General features: G+C 36.9%; 1 pseudogene; it reads right to left on the bottom strand.

Annotated features, from left to right (window-relative positions):
* Nucleotides 1-268: 268 nt before the first annotated feature.
* On the bottom strand, nt 269-1,264 carry LOC122806860 (annotated as a pseudogene).
* Nucleotides 1,265-12,191: the final 10,927 nt, after the last annotated feature.

The following is a 12,191-nucleotide window of genomic DNA, read 5'->3' on the forward strand; positions in this document are numbered from 1 at the left end:
GGCATTGAAATGTATTATGGGAAGAAGGAATGAAAGCAAGAAACTAAGATCACATTAACAAGGCTGGTCCCATCATCTGCCATTTTCTGGAAAGCACATTAAAATTGTAAAAGAAGAACTTGGAGTGATTTTGAGACATTATAATATCTCATAAAACAAAGGAACAGTTAAAAAACATTTTTTTAGTTTTAAGGTGGATTTTCCATTTAAGTGCCTCTTCAATGGCATATTTAGGAAACAAATAAAGCAATAACTCATCATAGTCCATCTAGCTGATCCACATCTGCTAGAACATAGAACAGAGAGATAGAACAGAGCCACCCATTAAGAGCATTGGTCATGTGGAACAATGAACTTAATTTTTATTGTGCTAGGTGCCAAGGCTGTGATTTCTTTATGCATTCTGTCAGCAATCTCCAAGTACATCATGGTGCCACCAGCAAAATAACATTGGCATACAAGTCATTACAGATATCCACTTCCCATTTCATAATATAGTTGAAAGCATTTTCATGAATACACAAGACAAGACTCCATACCTAAGAAAGATGGTAGCAATGTACTTCTGGGCACCTGAATCTTTTCACTACCAGTAGTAATAGCCTGACAATCTAGTACCTCATACTTCTTTGATACAGAAGATGAAGGACCAGAAGTTACCATTTTCTGCTCAAATGTTAGGGCAATGTATTACATATTTTCCTTTTATATCCTAAGCTATTTATCGTTATACTGTAGCTTGATTTTCCATCAAGATTTTTATGACGTGGTCTGTCAGGTCACAGCCAGCAAAGTCTGTGTTATGACACAAGACACGACCTTCATAGGTTGGCACTATGTGCATGGCATCATCATCAGATTACATTACAACAAAAGTGGTATAACCAGAGGCGTGGAGGGGCAGCATAGCATTGATGGCAACATAGACTGTTAGGGTGTTGAGAGTCTCAAACATCATTTTTCCTTGTTGACTTTGTAATTCAGTGAAGAATCTTGAGTAACACAGCATTCATTATAGAATGTATGATACCATAGCTTCTCCATGATACCTCAGTTTGTGAGAAATCCATTTGCAATAGGGTATTCAGGGTCAAGGCATCCTTCTTGCTGTGGACTTCAGGACCCATGTTTCAGACCCATACAACTTGACCCATGGCAGTCTCAGGCATTTTACTATAGATGGGAAGACAACAGAAGAGCTATAATCTCCAGTGAAACCAGCATTGATCACACCACAGCCATTGTCAGCTACAAGTGTAGCCATCCTCATCACTATTATAACCTTCTTTGTTTAGTTCCTATAAAAACAAGATCAAATGCAAAGTGGTTTTCATTCACACCAAAGCTACAAGGATGAAGTAAAGCTGAGAGCCTTCCAGTCAGCATGGGAGGGGAACTGAGCCCAATGAACAAAGTAGCTGTCATTTAATGCCCTCTTAAGTGTTGATTAATTTTGTATCATCTCTGTATAATCACCTTTTTACATAATGTGCACATCAGAAAATTAATTCATTTTGTTAGCCTAGTTAAGGCCCCCAAACATAGTGAAAATCATCTTTTGAACTATAGGAAACAGATGAATTGCAAATGGTATATATGAACTGGATATACCCCCAGATCAAAACAATCCACACATTTTCCTTGACTCTCAGCTAAAAAGTTTTTTTTTTTTTTTTTTTTTCTTGATTGTGTATGTGCATGTATGTAAAATTACTTTCAAATAGTAGGGAAATAAGTCAACACCTTTTCCCCTTATTTTTTCCATTTCTTTCTCTTTGTTGAGATCATCCCTTCACAAGTTCAAAACTTTTGCAGTGGGTAATCCAGAACACAATTAGTACTGATTAAATGATATTTTGGGAGAGTAAAATGGAAATTACCTTGGTGTTTAATGACTCGTGTTATAGAATCAGCCTTATCCAAGAGAACTAATTCTGGATCACACAGATGGAACCTAAGTACATCTAGCTTTCACTGCCTTTACTGGATGATGTCAGATATCTTTACAGCAATTGAGTTAGAACAAGAACCTCATTTGGAAAAGAAGTGAGGTTTGGGTACAAACTAAATTTGTCCCGAGACATCTTCAGTGTTTAGTGGTTAAGAGAGGTTGGTCAAAGTGGGAGCTTAAGGGTCTCTGGAGTGGGGAGGGATGTTAGTCTGACAAGGGAGTGGAAGGAGGTTAGGTAGAGTTGTGGGTAAGTAAGGTTAAGTTATGAGGGAGGAGGGCTGTGGAGGAAGTGAGGTAGGAGTAAGCAGGGGCTAAGGGGGGTTTATGTGAGTCTACATGAAAAGGGAATCAGATTAATTTATTTTTTTTAAAACACCTTTATTGAATTATCACTTGTGACATAGGCAAATTTACATTTATACAAAGCAATCAAATTGCATTAAATTAACATTAACAAAGATTATACTTCGCATATATTGCTATATATCATACAACCGAAGCAATATTGCATACGTTATTCAATTTCTGTCCCTTTTTTAAACAAGAAACATCTTTACTAAACCATCACTTATGACATAAGCAATCATACATTTAAATAAATGAAAACGAACCACACTGACACAGTCATAGTTGCAAGCATTTTACACTACACATCATGCTGACACACTTACAGTTGCAAACACTATATATCACACTAGACAATCATTTTCAGTAAAACATTACAAAACACATTTAAGTCCTGCCTTCTTTTAAACCTCATTCCTCCTCATATGTATTGTTCCCACAATTCACATTTTTTCTGATGTAGTTTGTTCCTACCCTTTTCTAAAGATCTCAATTCCAGTTGTTTTATTTCAGTTACTATATCCACTTCTAATATAGTAGGTTTAGATTTTGATTTCCATTTTCTAGTAATTTCTGTTTTGGCAGCCACCTTAATTAGACACAGCAAGGCCTTACCATGTCTAGGCAATTCCGATTCGGTATCATAGCTCAGAAAAATCATCTCCCTTGTCACACCAATCTGCCTACCCAGCATCTCTGACAGTGCATCCTGCAGGGAATCCTTAAAGTCCACCAACCCATCACATTCCCAGAAAATATGTTCCCCCGTCACATCTCCAACATTTGCTATCTACCTTAGGAAACATTCTCTGGAGTCTACTTGGGGTATAAAAATATCTATGTAAACATTTCCAAGCAAAAATCCTAAATCTTCTAGATTTTGTTGCATATTACATACATATATCCTCCAATTGTATCTTTGTGAATAACTTATCCAGTCTCTCTTCCCAATCCTTTCTAAACTCCACTGATTGATTCTTATAATTATCATGCAATATTTTATATGCTGTATGAATTATTGCTTTTTTATTGGCAGATTCTGTTGTAGCTGCTACTAAAAATTCTATCAGTGCTGGTCTTTCGTTTAGGACCCATCTGTTTCTTTCTCTTTGCCTATACTCTGATATCAATCCTTGATAGGAAAGGCAATCTTTAACTCACAGCCCAAATAAATTATTGGTCTATTGCCATTATATTGGTTTTTCCTCTCTAGTTATTTGCTCTCAATACCTTGGTTCTTTTGCAGTTTTCTCCAATAAATTCCAGCCCTCTCTTGCCTTTTGTCTATAGAGTTAGTTGTGAATTTGCTGAGTAGTGAGTTTTCATCCTAACAACCAGTAGGTATTTCAGTGGACAGGTAAATCTCATATGAAAAGGTAGCTATAGCCACACCAGTGAGGAGATCTCCATGGCAGTATCCAAGCAAATACCTCTTCATAAGACCTCATTGAAAGGAGGGTTCTTTAGTTAAGGTATAATTTTTTTGTTTTTGTTCTTTAAGGTAAGTAAGAGAAAGAATTACTTGGATTCAGAGGGTTTTCTGTACTATTACAGGGTTAGTATGGCCTTATACTGTCAATTGAGCAATGGTTAATTGCAGATATTGGCCATTAACTGGGATTTGTCCATGTTTGTTAGATCGCTGTACTGTGTGTGTGTGTGTGTGTGTGTGTGTGTGTGTGTGTGTGTGTGTGTGTATGTGTATGCACCCACTCTGACATATATATATATATATATATATATATATATATATATATATATATATATGGGTTCACTTTATAATCTCAAAATTCTGAAATACAGAATTTCAGAATATCGAGATCATAAAGCCGAAACACCACAATACAAATAGCCCATAATCGCGAATTTCAAAATCTCGACACTTATATACATGCACTTACATACACACAACTGCCCCCCCACACACAAACAAAACTGACCTACACTAGAAACAACCCCCCCTACTTATATATTCTAACTTTGAGGCCACACAATCACACACACAAAGGCAATTCACACCCACACATTTCACAGCCCCCTGAACACACACATCATAACCAAAACACACTAACATTCACTACAGCACATAACCTACACACTCATACAAACTTACCTGCACTTACATCCATTCATACACTGCAACACCAGAATATCGAGATTATATATATATATATATATATATATATATATATATATATATATATATATATATGGGTCTACTTCACATAATCGAACATCCAAGTGTTCGGCTTTCATATGGCTGAGACCATATAACTGAACATTTCAATGTTCGACAATGTGAACAAACAAACAAAAAAAAAACTAAACAGTGTTAGAAAGGGGGCATGGGGGAGCTGCACCCCCCCCCACCCACAGCTATTTAAATATACCAACTCCAAGATCGGACTACATTGCGGTAAAGGGAAATCTTCCCATTCTGCGCTCTATAGAGATCCCCATTTAGACCTTTAGAACGTTTAAAAATTCGATCATATGGTCTCGGCCATATGAAATATATATATGTATTAAAAAAAAAGACAAAAGGGGGAAGAAGAAATAGAGAAGAGTGACGCTTAAGTTCATGTATCACCATTTAAAAAAAAGACAAAAGGGGGAAGAAGAAACAGAGATAAGTGATGTATAAGTTCATGTATCACCATTTTAAATATATTATAATATATACATGTATATACTTATACTCAATGCCCATATATATGTTTAATTAGTATTTTGAGGTAGGGTAAGTAGGCATTTGTGAATATGAAGTGAGTAAGATTGGATTTTATTCATTGTTTGTTTTTTTGGTGTTGTATATGAGTAATACATTATTAATTGGTGTTCTCAATTGGATTGTGATTATCACATGGGTACAGAGGAGACGTATAAATATGGACCAGGTGTTTGAATTAATTGCTCTGATGAAGTCTGACATTTACATGATGAAAGTGCTTAGCAATTTGTATACATTATTTTTTTATTTTCTAACAAAAGTGTGGTTTCTGCTATTTCTCTTTGGTTCCATGGTGTGTGCTCGCAGTTTTGTGGTAGTTTAGAAACTTCTAGAAGAAAGGCGTATGATAGGGAATTACATGATTTTGATAAATTTGTCTTGGAACTGCCTGAGGAAGAGGGAATTTTCTCAGAAGGAATTTTGTTGCAATACTTGCCCCGGGATTGGGCGCAAGGTAAGGCTATTCACTTGGTTAAGGTGGACCTGGCTGCTATCAGTATATTCACATGGGATGTGGGTTGCATGATGTTTCTAAATCCTGAACAGTGGCTTGTATGTTGAAGGGATGGGGTAGAGTTGCCTGTTTTATGACCGTCAGGCAATGGCCATTGACAAGATGTGTTCTAAAGCTTTTGTTGTGGGATTTAGGTTTGGTAAATGGTGATTCAGTGGATTATACTTGGTGGGTAACCTTGTCTTTATGGATGCATTATGGAAAGTTTAGGGTGCCAGAATTGTTAGGGTCTTTGGTTTGGTGTAATGTGACAGTATATTCTACATCAGTACAGATTTGGTTGCATTGATCTTAGAAGGATCAGTTGGAGATGGGGCATGCATATAGTTTTAGGAAAGGACAGGAATGACTGGTTGTGTTTGGTGGATTGAGCTAGGAGATTACTGTGGATTCATAGGTTCATAGGTTCATAGGTTGGTACTAGGCTATCAGCTCTAGGGCCCATACAAGCCTAGCCATAACAATTCCCTGGCTATTTCTTCCCACATTATTTACTTTCCTGGACCCCTGTCTAGCAGGGCGACTGACATGATCCCTGGCGTGAATTTCCTTTCTCCCATCCAATCGTCAAGGTTCCTCTTGAAGAGGTCCAAAGAGGCACTCTGCTTGACATGTATGGGCAATCTATTCCAGAGTCTGGGGAGTCTCTGGGTCAGGAACCTATCCCTCCAGCATGTTTTGTTTATTGTGATGACAAGGTTTAGATCCCTGGAGCGTGTAGCTCTGAGGGATTGGGATTTCTTTAAGTGTAGCATGTCCAACAGCTCTGGGTTTGACATGGCCTTGTATGTTAAGCAGAGATCGGCTCTGAGTAGACGATATGCGACAGAGTATAGCTGGAGTTTTTAAGGCAGTCAGCGTAGGGCATCTGCTTTAGGCCTGTGATTCTTTTAGTGAGGTATTTCTGAGGCCTTTCCAGTTGTTGCAGATGTCTTGAGAGGTACATACCAAATGGGGCGTTGTATTCTATAATGGATCTAATGAGGGATGAGTACAGTGGGACAATGACCTCCTTTTTTCTGGATGAAAAGCCCTTCGTGATGAGGTGTGCCACATAGAAGGATTTCCTGACTGTTGTGGTGATGTGGTTATCGAAGGTGAGACCACTGTCCACCTGTGTCCCTAAGTCTCTTATCACACTTTCTGTGTTTAGTGTACTGACACCTATATGGTAATTCATGGATACATGTTTCTTCCCAAAGGGGATAACAATACATTTCTTGGCATTGAGCTTGAGCCCATGGCTCTGGCACCAAGCATCTGTTTCTGTAAGGCCCTTTTGTAGAGTATCCACATCATTTGGGGATTCAGTAATGGCTCCCAGTTTGCAGTCATCTGCAAACTTTGTTAGCCAGAGTCCCTTAGTGTTGACCTGTACTTCAGAGAAGTAGATGCCAAACAAGAGCGGCCCCAGGACTGAACCCTGAGGTACTCCACTTGTCACTTGTCTGGAGCTGGATTTGGAGTCGGCTACTTTTACAGTGTGCAGGGAATCCACTTGATTTTTCAGTCAAGGTCTGCATTATGCAACAGGTAAAAAATAATCTCAGTTTTATTGAAAATTGACCTCTTATTAATGTACAATAATAATGGGTATTCAGTTTATATGTGTGATGTGGAGGGCTTTTCAGTGTATTGTTTTTCCAAGAGTGATTTTCTGCTCACTCCTTTCACATTGGAAAGGCTTCTGATTTAGTAAGAGACAGCAGGTCATTTGACGTTATTAAGGGGTGGGTCATTGGTCTTCAAATGCCTTTTTCTCTTACATTAGATAATACGTTAATATGGTTGTTTTAGTAATTATTTGTTTGTTTATTTTCTTTGTTTGTTTGTTTCTTTGTTTGTTTATTTTTCTAGGAAAGGAGATTGTCATTCTGGGTCATTTCTATATTCATTGGGTGGTGAAGCAGGCTGCAGTTAGGCCATATGGCAGTGAGTTGGGTTTACATCAGTTCAGGTGGAGAGTCATACGGCATGGTATCAGAGGCCTCAGATGGCATGAGCTTGTGGAGAAGTTCACAGATATACAGTCATAGCTTGGGCTTCCATGAGTCTTGGTGGTTCATTTGGCAGGCAATGATCGGGAATAATTCCAAAGCATCAGTTGATGTATAGGATATCAGAGGATTTATCTACTTTGAAAAGGGTATATCCAAGCATGTGAATTGTGTGGTCTGACATAGTACTACATTTATTTTGGAGAAATGTTGCTAGTTTTATGGCTATAGAGTGGACCTGGTGGTTTGTTAATTTTAGGTTAGCGAGGCAATTGGTTATCATGTGTATTCATACCATAGGGCATAGGGACCTTGATGACAGGGACCCAGTTTAGTTCAGCGATGATGGTGTACACCTTAGTGAATTCAGGTTGGACTTATTTAATGTACAATTGGCTCTGTTTTTAGAAGGTTTGGTGAAGATATTGCAGTGTGTGAGGGAAAACAGCTTGTATCAGGCTGGTGGGTAGAGAAGAGGGGCCAGGCTTGTTTGTCTTCTGGTCCCCCCTCTGGTGTTGTTTGGATTTGAGGAGTTTTGTAGATGAAAGTAAGCAGTGGATCACTGCTTTGATAAGTGAGAGCAAGCAAGCGGTGGTGGAGATGCTGCTTATTTGGGCTGGGTGAGCGGCGATATGCTGTTCTGGGAAATTGTTACATGGATGTTTATGTTGTGATTAATAAATTAAAAATGTTGAGCAATAAAGTTATGTTCAGGAAAGTTTTAATAGAGGTCATCAAATGCAGTTTGGTGTGGTGTGTTTTATTGAAGGAGATCGGGACAATACAGTGTGTAATTTCATAGAAATGGGGGTATACTTTTTTATTCAATGACTTGAAGACTGTACCTATGGTTTTGACATTAATTATTCATACTTACATTGAGTATTACAGGAATAAAATATTTTTTTTACAAAGTTAGCAGCAGAGAAGAACTGCCAGCGAATGTTATTGTTTTGTTGCACAATTTAACTCCATCTTTTTAAACACTCTTAATTGTCTTGTCCCTCCCAGAACTATCACAGTCAAATCTCACTGTTCAGCTCACCAAGACTACCTGATCTCTCATCCTTAACAGAGATTCAACATGGAAACTCTGGTTATAAAACATTTCCCACATTTACTTATAAGAAAGTGGCCAGTCTTAAATCTATTTTAGAAGTAGATGAATATAATTCTCCATTTTCCTGTAAGGGAGCAGTGAGCACGTATCCCTGTTACAACTGTAAACAATGTAGGTACATTGATTCCTCTAAAAACATTTATTTTCCTCACATTCAGAAATTGGTAATCAGAAAAGGTAGTTTTAATTGCAAAAGTTGTGGCATTGTATATTTAGCCTCATGCACAACCTGCCACAATTTTTGTGTAGGCAAAACTGTTATGGCTTTATATAAAAGGATATACAAACTTTGGCCTAATAGAAATAAGGATGTGAATAATGCTTTGGGCAAGCACACTATAGAATGTACAGATTTTAAGAAATTTGTCTTTTTTGTGTTGGACTCCATTAATCTGACACCATCTTTCTTTGATTTTAATACTGCCTTAGAAATTAAGGAATTGAGACGGCAGATATTTTTAAATGCTGAAACATCTCCTGGTATAAATGGCACTTTGAATGTAAAATGTCTTTTAAATGATAGACATTACTATGAAGCTGTGGTATTGTACTGTTTTTTTGAAAAATTTTGATTGACTCTGAATGGATTAATTAGTTAATTAAATAAAGTTTATTTAAATGAAGAACTGTTGTGTATTGCTTTTAGAGTTCTGATGAAGTTTGTGTAATTAAATTGAATGAAAGCACTAAATTATATATTTTGGTGTCTGCAGTGATTTATTTGTCCTCACTTCGCATTTTTTTCTATAGATAAAAGAAACTTTTATTACACACCCCTAACCACACAATCTATCAATCCCAAAATTTTCTGGCACACTGTAAAATAACTTCATCACCTTGGAAAACCCTCTACACCTAATCCATGCCCTCATAAGTCTCCTCAAGAAAATGCTTCTATCTTTAATACGTATTTTATTGACACTATACCCAAACCTATGCCTACTTTCTACCCCACCAATCCCTCAACTTCTAGCATAAACCAAAAAAATAACTTGTTATTCTCTTTATGTCCTATACCCATTAACTATATCAAAAAGCTTCTTCACAAACTTAAGCTATGCTCCCTTTCAGTAGACAACTTACCTTCACAACTCCTAAAGATAGCTGGCAATTCTATTGCATACCCAGTATTCATTTTCATAAATCACTCAATTTGGTGAATCTACCATCAAAACTCTTTGGAAGAAATTTTATATCATACCTATTCATAAAGGTGGGAACTCATTAGAACTCTCTTATTATCATCCTATTGCTATACTTTCTCTTCTCTCTAAAATTCTTAAACACTGTGTCCATAAACAAATCCTATCTTATCTAATGTCAAAAAATCTGATCTCTCCTGCCCAGTACGGTTTTCTATCTCCCATCATAGCAACACCACTGCTCTTATCTCCTTTATTAACTCCATCTCTCTTGCCAGAAACAATAAAAATCTAGTGTCCTGCATCTTCCTTGACCTCTCTAAAGCCTTTGACACTGTCTCCCATTCCATCCTCTTCTCTAAACCAACTCAACTTAACCTCTCACGTACAACTATTTCCTGCTTTACTAGCTACCTTACTAACAGACAGCAATCAGTCAAATGGCTCTCTGTTTTATCTCCCTTTCTCTCTATAAATATGGTTGTTCCACAAGGCTCTATTTTTTGCCCCTTCTTTTTAACATATTTATTAATCAACTCCACACATCTTGTCCTCAGTCTTCTCTCATTCAGTATGCAGATGACTCCATTGTTATTACTTCTGCTGACAAATCCTCTGATCTTCTTTCCCTCACCCAAACCTCCTTTAACCTCACTATAACTTGGCTTACTAATAATAATTATTGTATCATTAACCCTAAAAATACAAAACTCCTATTTCTTCTTAAATATTTTAGTCACATTAAATCCTCTTTTGCTATCTCATACTTAAATAACACTATAATTTCTTTTGAACCTCAAAGTTACTTGGCATAATTATTGATGACCAACTAAAATTCAATTTCCATGTACAGAACTGTATAATGAAAACTCACCAAAGGTTCCTTACCCCTAACTCCAGAATATCACTTGCTCAGGCTTTTCTTCTTCCTAGCCTCCTGTACTGCTATCCACTTCTTACTAACTTAGAGTCTTCTCTTCTATCTAAACTTGAAACTGCATATAACAAAGTTGTCAGATTTGCTGCTAACCTGCCTCCACAGACTAACCACTGTCTTGCACTCCAGAATCTTAAAAGGTTTGAATTTCCTAACCAACTCATATATTCTCAAATTCTTTTAATCCACTCTATCTTAAATAAACCATCTTTCTCCCTAGCATATCCTCTCTTGCCTCCTCCTATAACCCATCACGCCCCATCAGAAATTCTGATAAACTTTTCTTAGATATGTACAAACCTAAGACATCCCTAGGACAAAACCTTTATTCCTATATTCCTTCTCACTCATGGAATACATTTCCCTTTACCCTAAGAAATATCTCCCATGCACAAAAATTCATAACAGCTCTCAAACATTACGTACACAGCTCTAGGAGACGTCTTTGGAACCATGCCACTTACATTTACTCCCCTTCCTCCTTCCTGCTCACTCCTCCTTTTTCCCCTTTTTTCTTTTCCCATACCATTTCTTTCCTCTCTGCCTCCTACCTTCCTTCACATCCTTTAACTATTCTAACTTCCTGACATTTTAAAATATCTCTGTACTATTCTACTTCGCACCCCTCTATTTTCCGCTTTAATACTCCTTTTATTCTTCTTACCTACTCCTCTACCTTTCCCTTTCATTTTCCCTTTTTTTATTTGTTCCAAGGCTTCTTTGCACCTTGCTTCTGACCAAATATTCTTCTTTATCCTCCTTAAACTTGTCTTCCGAGTTTCTACTACTTATCTTCTTATAAACTGTCATACTACCTAATAACTTTTGTAATATATACAATTTTTTGCAATCTGTATACAAAATTGTTATTCCACACTCTGATCACTTTGCCTGTATAATTTTTTTTGTAAGAATTTTTTTCCTTTTTCCTTTTCCCTTCTTATATATGATTTTCTATAAATTTTTGTAATTATCACTTCTGTACCACATTTCTTTTACTTGTTATACTTGTTTATTCAATCTAAATTTTTTAAAATTGTGTACAATTCTTCATTTTGGAGATTTTCTGCTTGGGTCTCTACTGAAAAAGGATTTTGGCTCAGATGGACTAACTCGGTTAATAAATGTCACATAAATAAATAAATAAATTATCATGATTACTATTATCATTATATTATGATATCCATGACAGGATATTTGAAACTTTAATGTTCTAAAGGAAGGGTCTCCCAGTTTGAACTCCTAGTGCTTACTAACATTACCAAGTAATATGGGACTGGGAGGAGCCTCCAAAGTGAAATGTATAGCAGTGGCAGGCCACTCAACAGCCAGTGACTTTAGTAGCAAAACAGAATAAGGATTGGTGGGTGGATGGAAAAAATAAGTACAATCAGTCCTCTGCACGTACGGCTACTGCACGGCTCAAAGGCATCAAGGAATTACAAAAACATGGT

The sequence above is a fragment of the Protopterus annectens genome, chromosome 1.part1 (genome assembly GCF_019279795.1).
Source record: "Protopterus annectens isolate FY-2018-M chromosome 1.part1, PAN1.0, whole genome shotgun sequence".
In the NCBI taxonomy this organism is placed as follows: Eukaryota; Metazoa; Chordata; order Ceratodontiformes; family Protopteridae; genus Protopterus; species Protopterus annectens.